The 18,385-nt window shown below is 38.2% G+C and overlaps 1 protein-coding gene across 1 annotated transcript in view; it reads right to left on the bottom strand.

Annotated features, from left to right (window-relative positions):
- Ufl1 (UFM1 specific ligase 1) overlaps positions 1-18,385 on the bottom strand; it is a 392,500-nt gene that overhangs the window by 220,005 nt on the left and 154,110 nt on the right. The window lies entirely within an intron of this gene.

The following is an 18,385-nucleotide window of genomic DNA, read 5'->3' as shown; positions in this document are numbered from 1 at the left end:
GTGGATCGAGGTTTTACACATAATGCAGCGAACAGTAAATTACACAGTCCACGAATCAATTCAAGACATCCCTACGAAAATTCACATCTCACACCTGATAGACCATGGGATGAGGTGTTACCATCACCTCAAGACTCTGCAGTCGCGTTCCAGACTCACGTGAATATGGCGAGGGAAAAACTTCACCATGCTGCACGGATCCGAACAAGACGAGTGAGGAATCACACTTTTCAACAACCACTTCGAATATAAAGCTCAAAGAAAATGTTCATTACACTCTTACCTAATAAGTGACATCATTTAATGAAAAAAGTGACTACAAATTCAAATCTTTGACTACCAAGTTCATCTCGGACTTTAAAGTGTTATATGTATTTTTAAAAGATTGTGTTTGTTGAGCCCTAACTAGTGTTTGTACAATTAGATTACTATTTTAATTTACCCTCCATGGGTTGTTCTGAACTTGTGATTGAATACCTATTCACTGTTTTATTCCCCTTTTTACTCTTATTTAATCATAATATTATAATATAATGTATATGCTTTTATGTATGTACCTATGCTTATTTCTCACTCACGACACTAAATAGCATTGAAACTAGTTCCAAGTAAACATGTTGTAACTTAACCATTATATCATTTATTTGTATTGAAAAGGTGGACGCCTTAAGTTACCTCTCTTATGTTCTCAGTTCAATATGGATATAAGATGAAATTCTTAAATTTAAACCACTTCAAAATGACGACTTAATCTTGATAGGAAAACCAGCAGTCTCGCATCCTGAACCCCAAATCTACGCTAAGTTCTGTCCTCTTTATATAGGACCATACATGATTGTGGAGCTTCTCGATAATGCAGCATACAAAGTAAATAATCTCGATGGCAACGCCGAAGGTATCTACAATGCGGCTACCTTTAAAAAGGTAATTCAGGAGAGAACATTGAACCAAAAGAAAATCCTTATCGAATTTTCTTTCTCCAAGGGAAGGAGGTAATATACCAGGAACGCTGGTCCAAGTCAGAGTCCCCACCAATTGAACTCCAACTACGCGCCGTGCGCTAGCTCACAGCTGGCTGCAGCAGCAGGCAGAGTGAAATGTGGAACATCATATACCACCTTATCTTGCCAGAGGTGGATTATGTCAGCGGGTAGAACATTCGAAACATTCTATTGCTAATAACATTTTTTGGGGTCAAGATAAAATTAAGAGCACAAAATCGTGTTAAATAATAATAATAATAATAATAATAATAATAATAATAATAATAATAATAATAATAATCATTGTATGGCCTCAGCTACCGTGTGCAGACATTTCAAGTTGACGCCATCTGGCTGTCTGCTCGTCAATTTCGACGCTCCGTTTTACTCTAGGCCCACTAGATGGCAGACCGAGTAAACCGAAACTTTCTTGGGCGTCTGTGGCTGAGATTTAATTAATTTGGTCGGGTAAACACCGAATGTGTCACCAGAGATCTTTTACATGTCGACATCGTACAGCATGGAGTGTCGAATGGAGTTTTTTCCGCCCTTCAAAAATCCGACTACCTCTGCCCGGTTTAAACCTGCTATCTTGGGATCCTGAGGCCGACACTCTACCACTGATCCACAGAGGCAGCTAATCGTGTTAACTAATTTTATATATACAAATAAGAAAGGATTTCTACCTTATCAGTATGGTTTATTGTAGAAAAAAAAAATTATCTTACAGTACCGGTTTTGACCTTATCTGGTCATCATCAGCTGAACATAGTTTTGTACCTTTACATATATGTTAGGCAAGAATTGACATTACTCTGTCTTAAGGGATGACGCGAGGAAACAACATATCTGAATGTGTTCAAATTGGGCATGCTAAATGTAAATTGCATATGTGTTATCATTTAGGGTATGTGGGTATAAAACTGTCTTCTTTTAAGACATGGAATTTGACTATGCAACCTATTCTAATACTTTAAGTACAAATATAGTAAACACATTAAAATACATTAAAACAACATGTGTAAAACACTTCATAAGTTTGAACATGCCTGTCTTGTGTATGTCTTCATTTGGTTCCTGTGTTGGAGTTTTTATCCATAGTTGTGCATCAATTGATGCTAGTGATCAGAGGTAATGACACGGATCTCTTAAAATGTCCTATTACTTGCTTAAAAGATGTCTTTATATATACATATAATAAAACACTTTCATTGTTGTGTGGATAGAGGTAGGTATGTGCAGCTCGGCTGTAAGTGGAGTCTTGTTCTTTACGTTAAAAGCAGATGATGTGGTCCTGGAGTTGTTTAATATTAGATTATGGTGGAGGCTTTTTCCTCATCTATACCTGTGTGCTGGTATTATACTTATCTGTGAAAGATAAAATGAAGTGTAAGTAATGAATTGTATATTGAAGGAATGTCTGAGGGTGGACAAACTCAAGACAATAGACAGTTGTTTTTTTATGTCAACGGTTCTGCATCTCTAAGGAATCTACAAGAACCTATTAACATTGATACATACTTCAATTATATTAAATTGTATTATATATTTTTGCGACTGAAAGCATTTGCAGACTTGATCATTAAGCTATTCACCGAGTTTCGTCGGCATTTAAAAGCACAGTGCCGGACATTGCGTATGTTGCGCTGATCTTCAGGAGCCAACACCTTACTTCATTTAAGTGACTTGTCTTCGACTTCTAATTTATTAAATCGTGTTGTGACTTCACGCCTGGCAGTGTTTACATCCTTATTCACTGAACTGTTCACCTCTTCTCGTAAACATTTTGAGGCACAGTGCCAGACATTACGTGTGTTGTACTGATCTTCAGGAGCTTGAGCCTTGCTTCATATAAATGACTGATCTTCAAATTCTTCTGGATTTTAGGATTTAAAATTGCGCAGTGCTAATCCCTATTGTGTTATATTGCTTCTTGAACTGCTTTTGTGAAAGACTTATCCTTCACTTTTTTGTTTTCCTATGCATTTTTGTAAATTTTTTGTATAATCGGCTGAAGATGACCCAGATTAGTGCTCGAAACCGGTACCGCTTTTAATCAAATAAGAATGTTAACACCACATTTCTTATTTTCCTTGTATTGAATAGGTTGAACCACTTTATTTCTTGTTTCAATTTAATAGCCACAAAGTACAAAAGCTTCTGCTACAATACAATTTACGGGTATGGTCGTCCATTAATTTACATAATTTTAGTTAGTAATCTAGTTAGACGAAAGTTATCAAATACTTGGTTTTTTAACCAGAGAGGACACCTGGAAGAAGTTTAGTGAGAAAACAAAAAGTTAGTCATCACTTTTGTTGACTTCAAGAAAGCGTATGACAGCATCCATTGTGAGTCATTACTTAAAATCCTCAAGGAATTTGGATTACATCAGAAACTTAATCAGCCTTATTGGAATTGCTATTAAGAACACTAAATCAAAAGTGAAATTCAGAGGGGAGTTGTCTGAATCATTTGAAATCCTGACTGGACTTTGACAGGGTGACGGTCTCTCACCATTACTATTTAACGGCACACTGGAGAAAATCATGCGAGAGTGGACTAAGAAATGCCAACCAAACATCAAGATTGGCAAAAATATCTAACTCAATTGCGTGGTATTTGCAGATGACTTTGCACTGCTCGCAAATAGTGTGGAAGAGGCTAAATATCAAATTGAGAATTTGAAAAAATTGCAGCAAAAGTCGGACAACAAATCTCATTTGAAAAGACGGAAATGATGCCATCCTTCAAGGTTGAAACACCAACTATCATACTGAATATAAGAAACAAATTAAGATTATAAATAAATTCAAGTATCTTGGGGAGATTATTACTTGGAACTTAAACAAGAAAGTATCAGAAAATAGAACAACAAAACTGAAACAAGCACAACGTATCACTTGGCCAACCTACAAGAAGAAATCTGTCTCGATAAACACTACAACTCCGTTATTAAACCTGAAGCTACCTATGCTAGTGAAACACTATTCAATTGAATACCAAATCAACAACAGATAAATTACAGAAGACAGAAAGAAGAATCCTTAGAACAATCATAAACAAAAAACACCAAGTAGATGGACAATAGCGATTATTACCTAATGAAGTTGTATACCAGGAAACTGAGTCAATAACAGACAATGCCGAAAAGGAGGGTTGCATTTTTCTGCCACATATCGAGACTACCAAAAATCAGGGTACTGAAACATCTTTTCAACTACTTTTGGAAAAGTAAAACCAAGAATAATTGGTTCAAAGAAGTCCGAGATGATTTAGATGAGTTAGGCTTGACAATGCAGCAAATTGAAGACCGAGAAGAGAAGAGGATCCTGAGAAACAGAGTCCTCAGACTTAAACTAAAAACTTTTACACACAAGCAGTACACCATAACTGATGAAGAAAGGGCAGCCAGGTCAGAAAGAATGAAGAAGTTCTGGAAGCAAAAGAAGAACTTGCATGCATATGGATTGATTCAAGTGCTCCAATGTGGGTGACAAAAAAAAAAAAAAATAAAAAAAAAAAAAAAAAAAAAAAAAAAAAATAAATAATAATAATAATAATAATAATAATAATAATAATAATAATAATAATAATAATCTTCTTCTTCTTTTCCTGCCGCTTTTTCCCACACCTGTGGGGTCGCGGGTGCGAACTGCATCACACATGTGGATTTGGCCCTGTTTTTACGGCCGGATGCCCTTCCTGACGCCAACCCTCTATGGAGGGATGTAAGCACTATTGCGTGTTTCTGTGGTGGTTGGTAGTGTAGTGTGTTGTCTGAATATGATGAGGAGAGTGTTGGGACGGACATATACACCCAGTCCCCAAGCCAGAAGAATTAATCAGAAGCGATTAAAATCCCCGACCCGGCCGGGAATCGAACCCGGGACCCTCTGAACCGAAGGCCAGTACGCTGACCATTCAGCCAACGAGTCGGACAATAATAATAATAATAATAATAATAATAATAATAATAATAATTGTTACGGAGTTTTCCGTGGTAGTTAGAGGTGAAAGAAGGTGCGGGGGGTGAACAGGTCTCAGGCTATGAAATTAAAGTGAATTTAAAATTTAACAAGGTTATATTTTCTTAGCAAAAAACCAGAAATAACAATAATTGCAGCTACAGAGTAGCAAAACCACTAATCGAGAATGTACAATTACAGGATTTGGGCTCCGAGAGCCAGACACACAATTCTTGGGCAACTAGCCCAACTTTACCTCAAAACAAGATTTCACAGAGGGGCAGAAAACCCCATTCATGCCCAGGAGCACTTGCTCTAAATTACACAGAAAAGCCTCCTCGAGGTATACAACACTCAATTTACGAGAAAGAGCCACTCGCTCTCGACTTTAAGCCTATCAAAGGCCACACCAAACTCCACCTTCAAGTTGTCCTCTAAGGACATAGATACAGGGGTAAAATACCCAACCTACTGAGGCCTATTAAGTGAGAAAAAGGTTAATTACATGACCTCTAAAATAACAATTTGAGAGGAGGCGATCTGCACTCCTAATGTATTTGTTTTAAAACCTAATTTGGCTCTAGGCCACTAATGCAAGGGCTAATCCCATACTACAGAGGTGACTTTAGAAAAGAACAATTTACTTTACATTAAGGAAGAATCGGTTGTGAGAAATAAGTTCACCTCAAAGCAATATGAGTGGGAGCTCGAGAGGGTTAAGCACTCTCTATCCCAATATGTAGCTTTAAAAGAGAATAGATGCTAAGAGTAGTTACATTTTAGGAAAAGGTTACATGGTGGAAATGCTTCGGACCCGCCCCGAGAGTTAAACTGCTGAGCTAGCAAGAAAAGAAGATATTAAAAGGCCATTACCTGGTTATTAAGCTGCTGCCCGAAGAAAGAGGCGCTTCCCGCCCCCTGCTACGTACTTTACACACTGAAAGATGGTACAGAAGTGGCCCGGAGACCCTAAAATCAGCAGTTTATATACTCTCGCGGAAAGTTCGAGGCGTTAGGGGAATGAGAACACCCTCCCAAAAAAACTTTATTGGCTAACCAAGAAAACCCCTACACAATCTGAAGAAGAAACACATAATTGGTGGAAAATTAATTGAAGAAATTCGGGATTGGCTAAATTCAAAACAAGGGGAAAGAAAGGGTAATATTGCCAACTTAAACAATGACTGAAATAAATTTAGCAAAGAACAAACTTTTGAAATTAAATTTTCTCCAAAAAAAAAGTTCTTTCACTTCGCACTAGGGTGCACCATTGTAGTTTTTCAGTAGTGTCCTCTAGAAGAGAAAGTTCACACTTCTTACTACAGGTAGAACAAAAATACATCAAAAATGACCCCGTTCAAAAACTCCAAAGTTTCCAAGTAGTGACATCTTCTGAGAAACTTGAAAATTAATACCGTAGATAGAGTTCAGACTTCCTCCAGCAGAGGAGTTTCAATTGGCACAAATTTTAAATAAGCGGCGTGGAGGTGTACCACCCGGTACAATAATAATAATAATAATAATAATAATAATAATAATAATAATAATAATAATAATAATAATAATAATAATAATCATAATAATCATAATAATAATAATAATAATAATCATCATCATCTTTGACATATGTTAAAAACAACATTAATGAATTCAGTACTAGGGAAAACATTCACCTTCATGATACTCAGGGCAAAGCAGACATTGACATCCCAATTCACAGGCTGTCAGAAACGGCTCACTCACATAAAATCAGTTGTTTATGTAACCAGTGCTTCAGCGGCTACACCAAACACAGTAAAGGGAGGAAAGTAAGTGCAATTACACGGTAGCTAAGACACTACACACACAATAAAACATCTGATGAACTACGCGGAACTCCGCCGATAAAAACACTGGTAAAAATCTGTAGGAACAACTTGATGATAATAAACCAGGAACGTGGAAAGGTGACTGGGAAATCTTACGAAGGGCCATGGAGGGGCGAAGGTTGCAGTTCCTGAAAAGCCAACAGTGATCTCTGGTTTTTAAAATATTATTTACAAAATCGGCACTACAAATTACCTTCTGAAACAAATTCGGCTGTAGATACACACTACACATGATATGCATGTTATTTTCCTAGACAAGAGCTTTGCCTTAAGTTCCAAGAGTTAAGCAAGTACATCTCAGTACAAAACAAATTCCACAAATACAATTTTGAAGGTAAGAGGAAGCACAAAGTACTATTACATTTTAGAGTGAAATCAAAACTTGCTTTTCATATCTGATCAACAGAGTGGCAATTAAGGCAAACTCCTATGATACACCAATGAGAACTAAATAGAACTTAAAACTGGACAGAAAGCAACAGCGCTTACCCCTGGTACCTGCTGGTACCGAGGAGACGTTCAAGACGTCAAAAACTTCGGCAGGCTCGGCAGGCCAAGACCAAGACCAAGACCTCAGACCACCCACGAAATGCTGCCCAGCCCTGGCCTTGGAGTAGCCAATCAGAACACAGGAACTTGCCCAGATTCACCAATCACAACACTTACTTCGGTCACGATGTTTAAATACTTTCTCGAATACATACTATCGCAAATCTTCCATTTCCAGAATAGTCAGAACATACTTTCTAGAATACATAACTAACAAAAGCCCACACACCCTGTTCAAAAATTCATGTCACAACTTTCTGGACAGTTCCAGTAAATACAAAAATTAAATCTACTAGTTACAAATACCATATGTTACCTAACTGTACAGGTTAGGTAGTTACACGGAATACAAATAAAACATTCTATCACCACACTTCAGATCATACAGTAAGTACTACTTATCAAGGTTTACAAATAAAATCTTCTATAAACACATTCCAGATTATTTAATAAATTACCACATTCTGTACAATCCACTCCTTTAAGTAATTTTAAAAGGAAAATGTACGATTGATTAATAGAAAATCCTTTTTATAATACCTCTCAATTCTTAGAAATGCATGATGTTGGTATTAAGTTTTAATAAAAGGTGCATGTTCATTCAGCCTTAGTAATATTAAGTACTAAATTATTATCAGTTGACAAAGCCTATTTCATTGTGTATGGTCAATGGCAAATAAAGATTCTTGATTCTATACAATAGAACTGAGTAAACTCGGTGAATATATTTGATATTTTCAAGGATAAAGTGATATTCATTGTACCATAGTTCCCCAAATATTCAGTATCAACTACAGGCCTGTTCAAACAAGCTAGGACTGGAAATAGCAAAAGTATAGCAGAGAATTTTTTGTGTATGCGCTGGTTTACTTTGGAAAGATTTACAGCTACTAGTCTGGCCGATGTCTACAGGGTTCAAAGAAACATTTGTGCTATTGAAAGAAAGTGCCCTAGAAAATATTTGAAGAAGGCTGAAACTGACATACAAAATGGAAATCTTCACACTGTTCCACTTAAAAATGGTCCATTTTCTATTGTAAGTACCGCATAATCCTGAATACCACCCGCACTTTTTTCCCCAAAATATTGGTTCTAAATCTTCTAAATCGAGCCGTTCATTCGTGTAAATATTGACTACTTTTACATGGAGTATTGAAATAGATTTGAATACGGTTACCGTACCCAATATACCACATGTAAACGGGCATTCGGGTCTTATTGTGTTTTAGTTGCGTTCTAGAAAACAAGATTGATTTTTTCAATACGGTTACAGTGGCATGTAAACGCGAAATGTAAGGTAATGAAATATGATGAATTGAAGAATATGGGTAAACATGCGGTAAATATGAAAGCTGCTGCTGCTGCTCGATCGTCATTTGTTTCACAAGTGTTGCTGGCATGCTGGGTGCGCGAATAGCTGATCTCGCGGGATATCGTACTTCGCGAGAGTCGAGACTGTTGGTTACGGAAGTCTACCTCACTCACATTCGAGTTCCGAATCTGTCCCGTGAAAGTGCTGTCTCGATAGTAAGCGATGGATTCAAAACGGCGTGAGAAACTTAAAGTTGTAAGTGAAGTTGAAACATGCGGAAATCTTGCCATTGGCAGAAAGTACGATATTGATGAATCGCGTATTCGTGATTGTCGGAAGAAGAATGAAATACTTCTAAAAAGTAATATCAATTGCAGAACATTCCGCGGGCAGAGTGCAGTGTTTACGGAAATTGAAGAACGAATCCAAATATTTGTTATAGAAAAACGTGAGTTAGGATATGGTGTTTCTAGTGATGTGTGTCAATTGAAAGCACTAGAGATCTCAAAAGAACTCAAAACACAGGGTTCTACTGCAAGCCGCGGATGGATCTGAAACTTTTATCGGAGAAAGGGATAGTGCATTCGGAGATGTACGTCTATTTCACGACGTCTCCCTAGGGCACATGAAGAAAAATTAACGGCCTTTCAGTGTCACATTCATTTGAGGAAGCAAAATTCTTATTTGCTGTCGCAAATGCGGAATGCTGACCAGACACCTGTCTATTTTGAAATGTCGTTGGAAAATACGGTGGATACGAAGGGTTCTAAAAGTGTAACCATCAAAACAGGTGGTACCGAAAAGCGACGATGCACGCTAATGTTGTGTTGTATGTGGTTCTGAAAAGGAAAACACTTCCGAATGGAAACTTGCCGCCCAGTGTTATTGTTAGAACACGAGTCCAGCTGGATGGACTGGGTGAAGTGCGTTTGGCAATGTCGCCCGGGAGCTTTGTTACAAAAACAAAACATGCTTGTGTTGGACAGTTACCGGGGACATACAACTGACGCCGTAAAAGATATTACGGGGAAAGGAAAAAAAACGATCTTGCGATAATTCCCGGAGGACTCACTTCTATTCTACAGATGTTGGATGTGTGCGTGAACCAGCCTTTCAAAACTGCAAAGAAACAGTTGTACACTGAATGGATGTCTGATGGTGATCACGCATAAACACCAAGCAGACGAGTGAAGAGGCCTGAAGTGGGACTAATATGCAGCTGGATCAAGACCGCATGGGAGCGCATTCCCAATGATAGCTTTGAGAAATGTGGAATTTCAAATTCAGCAGACGGTAGTGAGCACGACTATTTGTGGAAAGATGCCAGCAACAAAAGTTCCTATGGTGAAACTTCAGATGACGACAGTGAATTGTGAATGATCTGAGTATTGGACGTATTTTATTTATAAATTTTGTGATGATTTTATTAATTGTAAGCTGTTTGAATTTATATTTGTGGTATATTTGAAGAAAATTAAATAGGTATGTAAGTTATTTTATTTTTTCCGTATTTTACTATCTTAAATTTAGGGTGTGGCTCTTATTCGGTGGCGGGTGGTATTTAGGATTATACGGTAAAGTAAATTAATTTGTGTCCTTGTCCCAAGATGGTGCAGCCCTTTTTCAATGTAGGTGGACTGCACGTACCACTTTAACCGCATACCAGCTATCCCGCCATTCTGTGTGGTAGAAATGAATGATGATACATTTGTTTAGAGTCTGTCTGAGAATCCTAAATCTAGACTGTTGACAACAATTTTCTCCAAGTGAAATTCTCAAAGTGATGCAGCCAATACACGAGAGTTCAAAGCACTGATTGAAAATATCGAGATGGCCAGTAGATAGAGAAGAAGTTTTCAAAACTATGTGAAAAGTTCTGCATACCCTTCGAGACAGTAATGTTCACTAATGTTAAACGTGTGGCTATATCAATACTGTGCTGCCTGTGAGAAGGGATTTAGCACCACAAAGTCATCCAGCAGATTGAAAATATGTCCTGTTTATTTGTGGGATCCAACACCTTATGTACAAGAAAGATTTCTGAAATACAAAACGGTGTCAGCTTCAAGAAAGTTAAAGATACAAGATTCTTTGGAAGCTCTAATGACAGTGAGTGTTTGAATTTTATGGCTCTTTATATCATTAATTGTAAACATGACAAAGACTGTGTATCTTTTATGTTATGTAGAACTACATTGTAAGTCAGTTAAGTTTGCATTTGTGTCAATTTAAATAATATTCATTAATATTATTATTTATTTATTTATTTACATTTGATGGTCTTCAGTGGACCACTTCATTCTCTCGGATCTTATCTTTCCTTCTTCATCGGAAATCACTCTTCCTATTGTCTGTCTCTTGATTCTGGTTTGCTTGGCTGTGAGTTTCCTCATTTTGTCGGTTTTGTTCCTTAGGCCTTCCACTATAATTTGTAGTCCATCCACATCTCCTTGATTTCCGTAATCCACTTAATGTTGCACTTATTATTTTTCTATTATTCTCCTGATGATCCTGTTCTTTGGTGTCCTGATTAAATGTCCAAAAAATGAAATTAGTTTCTCCCTGATTACTGTTATTATTATAATTATAACAAAGAATCAAACAGTACAACCTTCAAAGAAAAAGTTTACATCGAAGACTTAAGTGGTCCATTGTGGCTGATAAAGTTAATTACAGTGAAACTCGGTTAAGAAGTTTCTGCATAAGACGTTTTCCCACCTAAGAAGTGTGATATTCTTGGTCCCTTGATCAGCTGCATTAAGATATATGTATATTTATCCCACGTAAAGTGTTCTGTTGTAAATATATTTCCCGGTTAAACAGTTCAACTTTAGAGCCCCTTGAGATAGAAAACGTCCGCTCAGAGCATCTCATGGTTAGAACCCTCCAGTCCCCGTGCAAGTTGAACCCTGAGTTAGACCGTTTGCGCCTGTCATGGAGCCTCTCCGGGCTTTCCAAGGCCATATGACGTCATGCTATGACAACACCAACACCACATGCTAACTCTCACCTTGTGGAATCAAATCGAACCCTTCAGTCGTAATTTCCACTCCACCGTTTACATCAAGCAGAATAGAATCAAATGGGATTCTACGCGGGAAACACAAAGTACACAATGGATGGTTTGATAAAACGTTAATGCAGTAAGTTGCGTGCCGCGATAGGGTGAAGTCATTAATCGAGGTGGCATCAACATTAATTAAAAACCGAAAAATGTATTTGTCCACAACAAAGCAGCTTCTTATGCATTACCGTACTGTTTGTTAGGAATAGATGAACGACAATCATAGGGAATGCCAGTTACAAAATTGTTTACGGTAAATACTGTACATTCCAAGCCCTGTCAATTATCGTATTGACATACCATACTGTATATAAACTCCAACATGATAATATGATTCTGAAATAAGGTCAACAATAATTGCGAAATAAAGTAACCTGTTTGATTTTTCATTCCCTTGCTTATTTCCTTCCAGACATTCTCTCTTACATTGTTGTTGCAATAATGCTTATGCATGGGTCTTGTCATAGAGGAAATTACGTTTTGGAAGTAAATTGATAAGATTTTCCGTGTCCATTATTAGTTAGGTGAATAAACCATTACGAAACAAAGGAACATCCCGACTCTATGCAGGAAACAGCCGACTTGCCAGCCGATACATATTATGCCGCCAAACAGCTCGCCGAAAGATCCTGATCATCTACGAAGTTGAACGAATGTTGATAACCAGCTGGGTGTTGGTGAGAGGGGGCCTGAGACATGCACTCAGAGGCATTGCAATACCACGTGTTGGCATAAAATAGAAAGTTATTTTTATTTTTACCTTTATACGAGCTAAACATTGTATTATCGTGTCACTCATAATTATTACATCGCATTATTAGAACGTAGCACAAGGATGAGGAGACATGAAATAAAATAACCGCGGGTAAAGAAACTGTTTACTTTTTTTTTTTTTTTTTTGCTAGGGGCTTTACGTTGCACCGACACAGATAGGTCTTACGGCGATGATCTGTTTATGTTTAGATGTGGTAGTGTTGCTACTGCGCCTTCATCACTCGCACGCAATACCCCAATACTTTCCCATGCACTCATTTCTGCAACTTCGAACCTGCTTTTCTTTTCTTCATTACCTTTTGCACGAAGAGGATTAAAGCAGGAAAATAAACTCAATATCGGCTTGTCCATGCGGTACTTGCGAAACAGCCAGACACTACGTCCGTGGCCGTAACAACTAGGAGGAATGCAGGGGCGATATAGGCTTATGAATACGTTCTAAGAATCTCTAAGAATCTCCCGTCTGCTGCCGTTAACTTGAAGCAGATGTCGGGGGGTGTGAAAAACTGAGGCGGTTTATGGAAGGTTCAGTCAGTGTGCCTCAGAACACATGGAAGGCGATGTGGGATATGGAGAGGTTTATAGTTTTTTTTCCTTTTTTTTTTTTTTTTGCAAGTTGCTTTACGTCGCACCGACACAGATGGGTCTTACAGCGACGATGGGACTGGAAAGGGCTAGGAATGGGAAGGAAGCGGCCGTGGCTTTAAGGTACAGCCCCGGTATTTGCCTTGTGTGAATACTGGCCGCACTTAAGTGACTGCAGCTATCCAGCTCGGTGGTTCATAGTTCAAGAAAGCAGTAAAAAACAAAAACAAAAAAAAAAAAACAGTCAACCCTGGACAATTTCTTTTCCAAGAAGGAGCCTAGACTTTTGTGTTTGGAAATGTATTTAATGTCTAATGCAGTATGTACGGTCACCATCTACTGTGTTAATGTTCTTAGTGTTTCTTTTATCTTTTGTGCAAGGTTTTATATAACATGCTCCCTTCTCTTATCAAGAATTTTTATAATACAGTATGTTCAATTACTTTATCTCCAAAAATTCATGTCATGATAATCTAATACTGTATTTATATTGTGGCTTTCTTTTAGCAGCTCTTCTATATCAGCCTATTTCGGTATTGTTCACAAACAAGGAAATCTGTTGGTTGTGTGTTTCACATGCATGTGTTTTCAGGTATTACTCCTTTTAAGAAGTTTCCTGCTTAAGAAGCTCTTCATTTGTGGTCCCTTGAAAAAACTTCTTAACTGAGTTTCACTATTAAGATTTTTAAAAATAATAATAATTATTATTATTTACCAGATAATGTAGAAAATTAGTGACATGTAACTGACAGTGCTAGTGGTAAAAATGTGTCTCAATATGGAAAATAATTACAGTGGAACCCCATTAGTGCGTTCCTCATTAACACGTTTTCCTGTTTAGCACATCATAAATTTGAAGTCTCGATTCTCATCGTATTACCGTATTTCACGGCATAATCGTCGCACTTTTTATACAAAAATTTTCGAAAAAATTGTAGGGTGCGACCATTATACGATGAATATTTAATACCAGTATTTGTATTACTCAAAAAATGTATTTATAACTAAATTGTATTTGATACAAATTAAAGTTGCACGGAATACTCGCGTTTATACATCAAAATAATTAAAATAATCTAAAACAAAATTCATAATTTTTCGCAACAATTCGGCGAACGTTTTTCCAACCTGAAAATAAAAATTAACGTATTAAGTTAATTGTTATTAATTTGAGTATTAAAGTTAAAATATTACACTTGCAAAAAATTATCGCTTTGTTGTGAAATGCGAACTTACCGGTACGCAATTTATTCCAAATCTTCGGTGTCGCTATCGCAGGTTTCGCTATCTGATGCGCCGTCCTCTCCTCTGTTAATACCAGTATCAGATTCTTCGTCTCCCTGCCACACTGAGTCATCCTCGGAACCGTCTAGTGCATTCAAAATCCCAGTCCTTTTGAAGCTCTTGGAGACTAGTTCAGGTGGTATAAGATCCCAACTCTTCTTCACCCACGAGCATAACAAGTCCAAGGGTGGACGCCTGATATTTCCGGCGGGCGTCAATTGCTGATCGCCGCTCATCATCCACTCGTTGTAAAATCGACGTAAGTGGTCTTTAAAGGGTTTAACACATACGTCTAGTGGCTACAAAGCAGATGTTAGGCCACCAGGAATGACTATCTGTCGTGTCTTATTTGTAGTGAGAATTTGCTTCACTTCGTTCACGAGGTGACCTCGGAAACTATCTAAAACAAGCAGAGCTGGTTGTTTTAGTAGTGCACCAGGTCTTCTATTCCACACAGTTTTAACCCAGTCCAGCATGAGTTCTACGTCCATCCAACCCTTTGGTTGCACTCGTACATGAATTCCACGGGGAAACTGTATATTCTTAGGCATCGTTTTCCTCTTGAAAATGATGTAAGGCGGCAACTTTCTCCCATCAGCTGTAATGGCTAGCATTGCCGTGCATCGCAACTTCTCACTACCGCTGGTTTTCATTAATACACTCCGTGATCCTTTTAGCGCAATAGTGCTGTTGCGAGGCATATCAAAAATGATTGGGGTCTGATCGGCATTACCGATTTGAGAAAGCGAGTATGAAGTTTCCTTGCGCAAACGTACGACAATCGGTGAAAATTTACAATCTTGTCCGTGTAATCAGCAGGCAACTTTTGGCTTAGTGTTGTTCTCCTTTGCACTGACAGATTGTGTCGTCGCATGAACCTTTTAATCCACCCACGAGTCGCCTTAAACTGAGTTACCGGTATGTTGTGTTTGCGCGCTACCTCCTGTCCCTTAATTTGTAATATTTCATATGATACACTGCAGCCATTGTTACGTATTTCACTGACGTACCTAAACACTTCTTCGTCAATTATAGGAAACTTCCCTGTTTTAGGACCTCTAAACGCGCGTCTAGAAGGGTTTGTGCTTTTTAGCTTGTTTTTTACTTTCCGCCAGTCATGCACCAACTTTTCACTCACTAAAAATTTTCTTTCTCCAGCTCTGTTCCCGTGCTGTTCAGCGAAGGCAATTACGCTTAGCTTGAAGCCTGCAGAATAGTTTCTATATTTACCCATAATCGCTTATAAATGCTTCACACGTTAATGTTTGCGATATAAATGACTTTCCGTAACTGTTCACTATTAAAACAAATTATTTCTGCAAACACCCCAAACACAAATTAAAAACTTAAATTCTCACGCACACATGTCTACAGTAATCACGTAAATCTGAAACAAATAAATGCATCTGTGATCTGTCCAATCCAGAGCAGCCAATACTGTTAGGCAGCAAGGAAGCATGCAGCAATTTATCAGTTTAGCTCGTTGGTTGCGACACACTACTGCGCTTGCGCAAAGCTCGCAAACCGGAGCTCTAGCTAGCGCGGTGTAGATCTACTGTATAGTTGACTGTATTCCGAGACGTCAGTAACAAACATTCATTTTTTTCAATTTCTTTTAAACATACGGTAATTAGGTTAATATTTCTTCCCAGTTATTGATGATTTTACATTACATTACTGACGAGTTTATAAAATAAAACTTTAATAGCATTGGATAATAATTATCTTGACTGCTTGGATAAAAGTTTTCATCCCATGCCCGGGCGCTTATGACGTAGTAGTAAGATAAGAGTCTAGCGATGACAACTGAGACATCGTAAATAATTCGGCTGACCATGAGCTGAATAATTCCGTGGAAATCTGCATTATCGTCTTGGATTTCACTTGGTGCGCAATAACACAGGAGCCGGCCCCATGGTGTAGGGGTAGCGTGCTTGCCTCTTACACGGAGGCCTCGGGTTCAATTCACGGCCGGGTCAGGGAATTTTACCTGTATCTGAGGGCTGGTTCGAGGTCCACTCAACCCACGTACCCGGTATTTCCTGGCGACGTTGCCGATAAGCGATAACTTACAGCCTTACGTATTTCAAATGGGAACTCATAATATGTAGGTGGTGAATAAATAGTACACTGTCTCGCGACCACGTTGTCAAACTGCCGGTAGCCTACCGGTAAGCCATGCGTCGTACATATACCGGTATTATTTATTTATACGTTGTGCAACATGTCGCAAACGAGACTGTGTTGCCAAATTGCCCATAAACCATACACGTATTTAAATTGCGCATTCATGTGCAACTTACGTTGCAGTTCCATTTACCTTTTAACCAGATTAGTGAACAAAATTTGGACGTGCGACGATTATGTAATTAAAGTTTTAAAGTCCGATTTTTGTATTGAAAATAAAGGATGCGACGATTACGCGGTGGCGACAATTATGCCGTGAAATACGGTAAATCTATGTAAAAATACCTCACTTATCGCATCACAAATTTTTGCTATTACCGCTTAGTATGATCACATTTTTTTCTAGCCCTGAAAATGTTATTTGTCATCCCTTGTGCAAGGAACATAATTTCCAATTCGGGTAAGAGCCCTCACCCCAGTTACGTGATAACGGGAAAAGGCCTTGAAGTTGTACCTTCAAGGAGCAAGCCCTTAGCCTCAGAAATGTTCATTTTTGCTTGCCGGTTAACAGTTAAGACTGCGGAATAACACAATGATCCTGTCTGTGCTTACATTTCACATTCCGTTCAGAAATGTCAAAAACAGATGAGATGTAAGGCTTTTCAGGCGTTTGCTCTATTAACCTGCGTTTCGTCTTAGGTCTGACACAATGTGTCAGACCCTACCCACTGACGCTGGTGAACTTATCAGAAGCCCTTATAAGAGGCACAGTCTGATAACTGCAAATGGGAGATAAATCTGATATGTTTTTGACATTTTTGACATGCTCTATTGGTGAAAAATATCTAATTCCCTCCATGGGAATTTAGAATTTTCCATTTGGAATTGCTAGGCGGGCAATAATTCCATTGTGGAGATTTATCTCCTGTATCCAGTTATCAGACTGTGCCTCTTATAAGGGCTTCTGACAAGTTCACCTGCATACACCCCAGCGTCAGTGGGTAGGGTCTGACACATCCCACTCTGATGAGTCTAGTGTCAGACCTAAGACAAAACGCTGGTTAATAGAGCAAACGCCTGAAAAGCCATACATCTGATATGTTTTTGACATGTTTGATATGCTCTATTGGTGAAAAATATCTTTTAAAAAATATCTAATTTCCTCCATGGGAATTTAGAATTTTCCATTTCCATTTCCATTCAGATGTTAGAAATGTATTTTATATTTAGTTGTACAATGACGGGTAGCGATAATTTGTCGCACAATAGCCTACATCTGGAACATAATCGTATGAAGTTGACCGGCGTAGTGCATATTTGTCTTGTGATAGCCTAATTATGGATACAGAAAAAGTCGTGATCTTCCTTACTAATGAAGACAAAATTAAATTCTACCCAGCAAGTCGACTGGCATCCACATCTTTAAGAGTGCAGAGTTCGCGTGAATGTTCAAACTCATCCCCTTCCAGTTTTGACTCGATCACTCAAAATCAACTTCATGGTCCGTACCACACTTAACAGAGTCACAACTAAGTATTTTTTATTTTCCACCCTGTCGATACATTTGTTGCTTATGGCAACTTACTGGTTAAAAGTGGTACATGTTTCATATACTGTATTATTAACATCTTCAGCCACATAACACTGTTTAGATGAGAGAAAGTGTCCTTAAAAATAGCATAAGAAGATTAAATGACATCCTGGCCCTTCTGATTTTCCATTTTCTTAAAATATACCATGATATATTACGACATTTAATGCAGGTATTTTCCTGTTTCATTTGGTGAGAAACCAGCACAAGCTCATTCACCCACCACTGGATGTCCACTCTTGCTCTCCACACATATGCGAGCTTGCATTCAGGAGACAGT

Source organism: Anabrus simplex, chromosome 3, assembly GCF_040414725.1.
Source record: "Anabrus simplex isolate iqAnaSimp1 chromosome 3, ASM4041472v1, whole genome shotgun sequence".
NCBI classification, from domain to species: Eukaryota; Metazoa; Arthropoda; class Insecta; order Orthoptera; family Tettigoniidae; genus Anabrus; species Anabrus simplex.
Note: the sequence above shows the minus strand (reverse complement) of the source record. Positions and strands in the feature narration are given on the sequence as shown.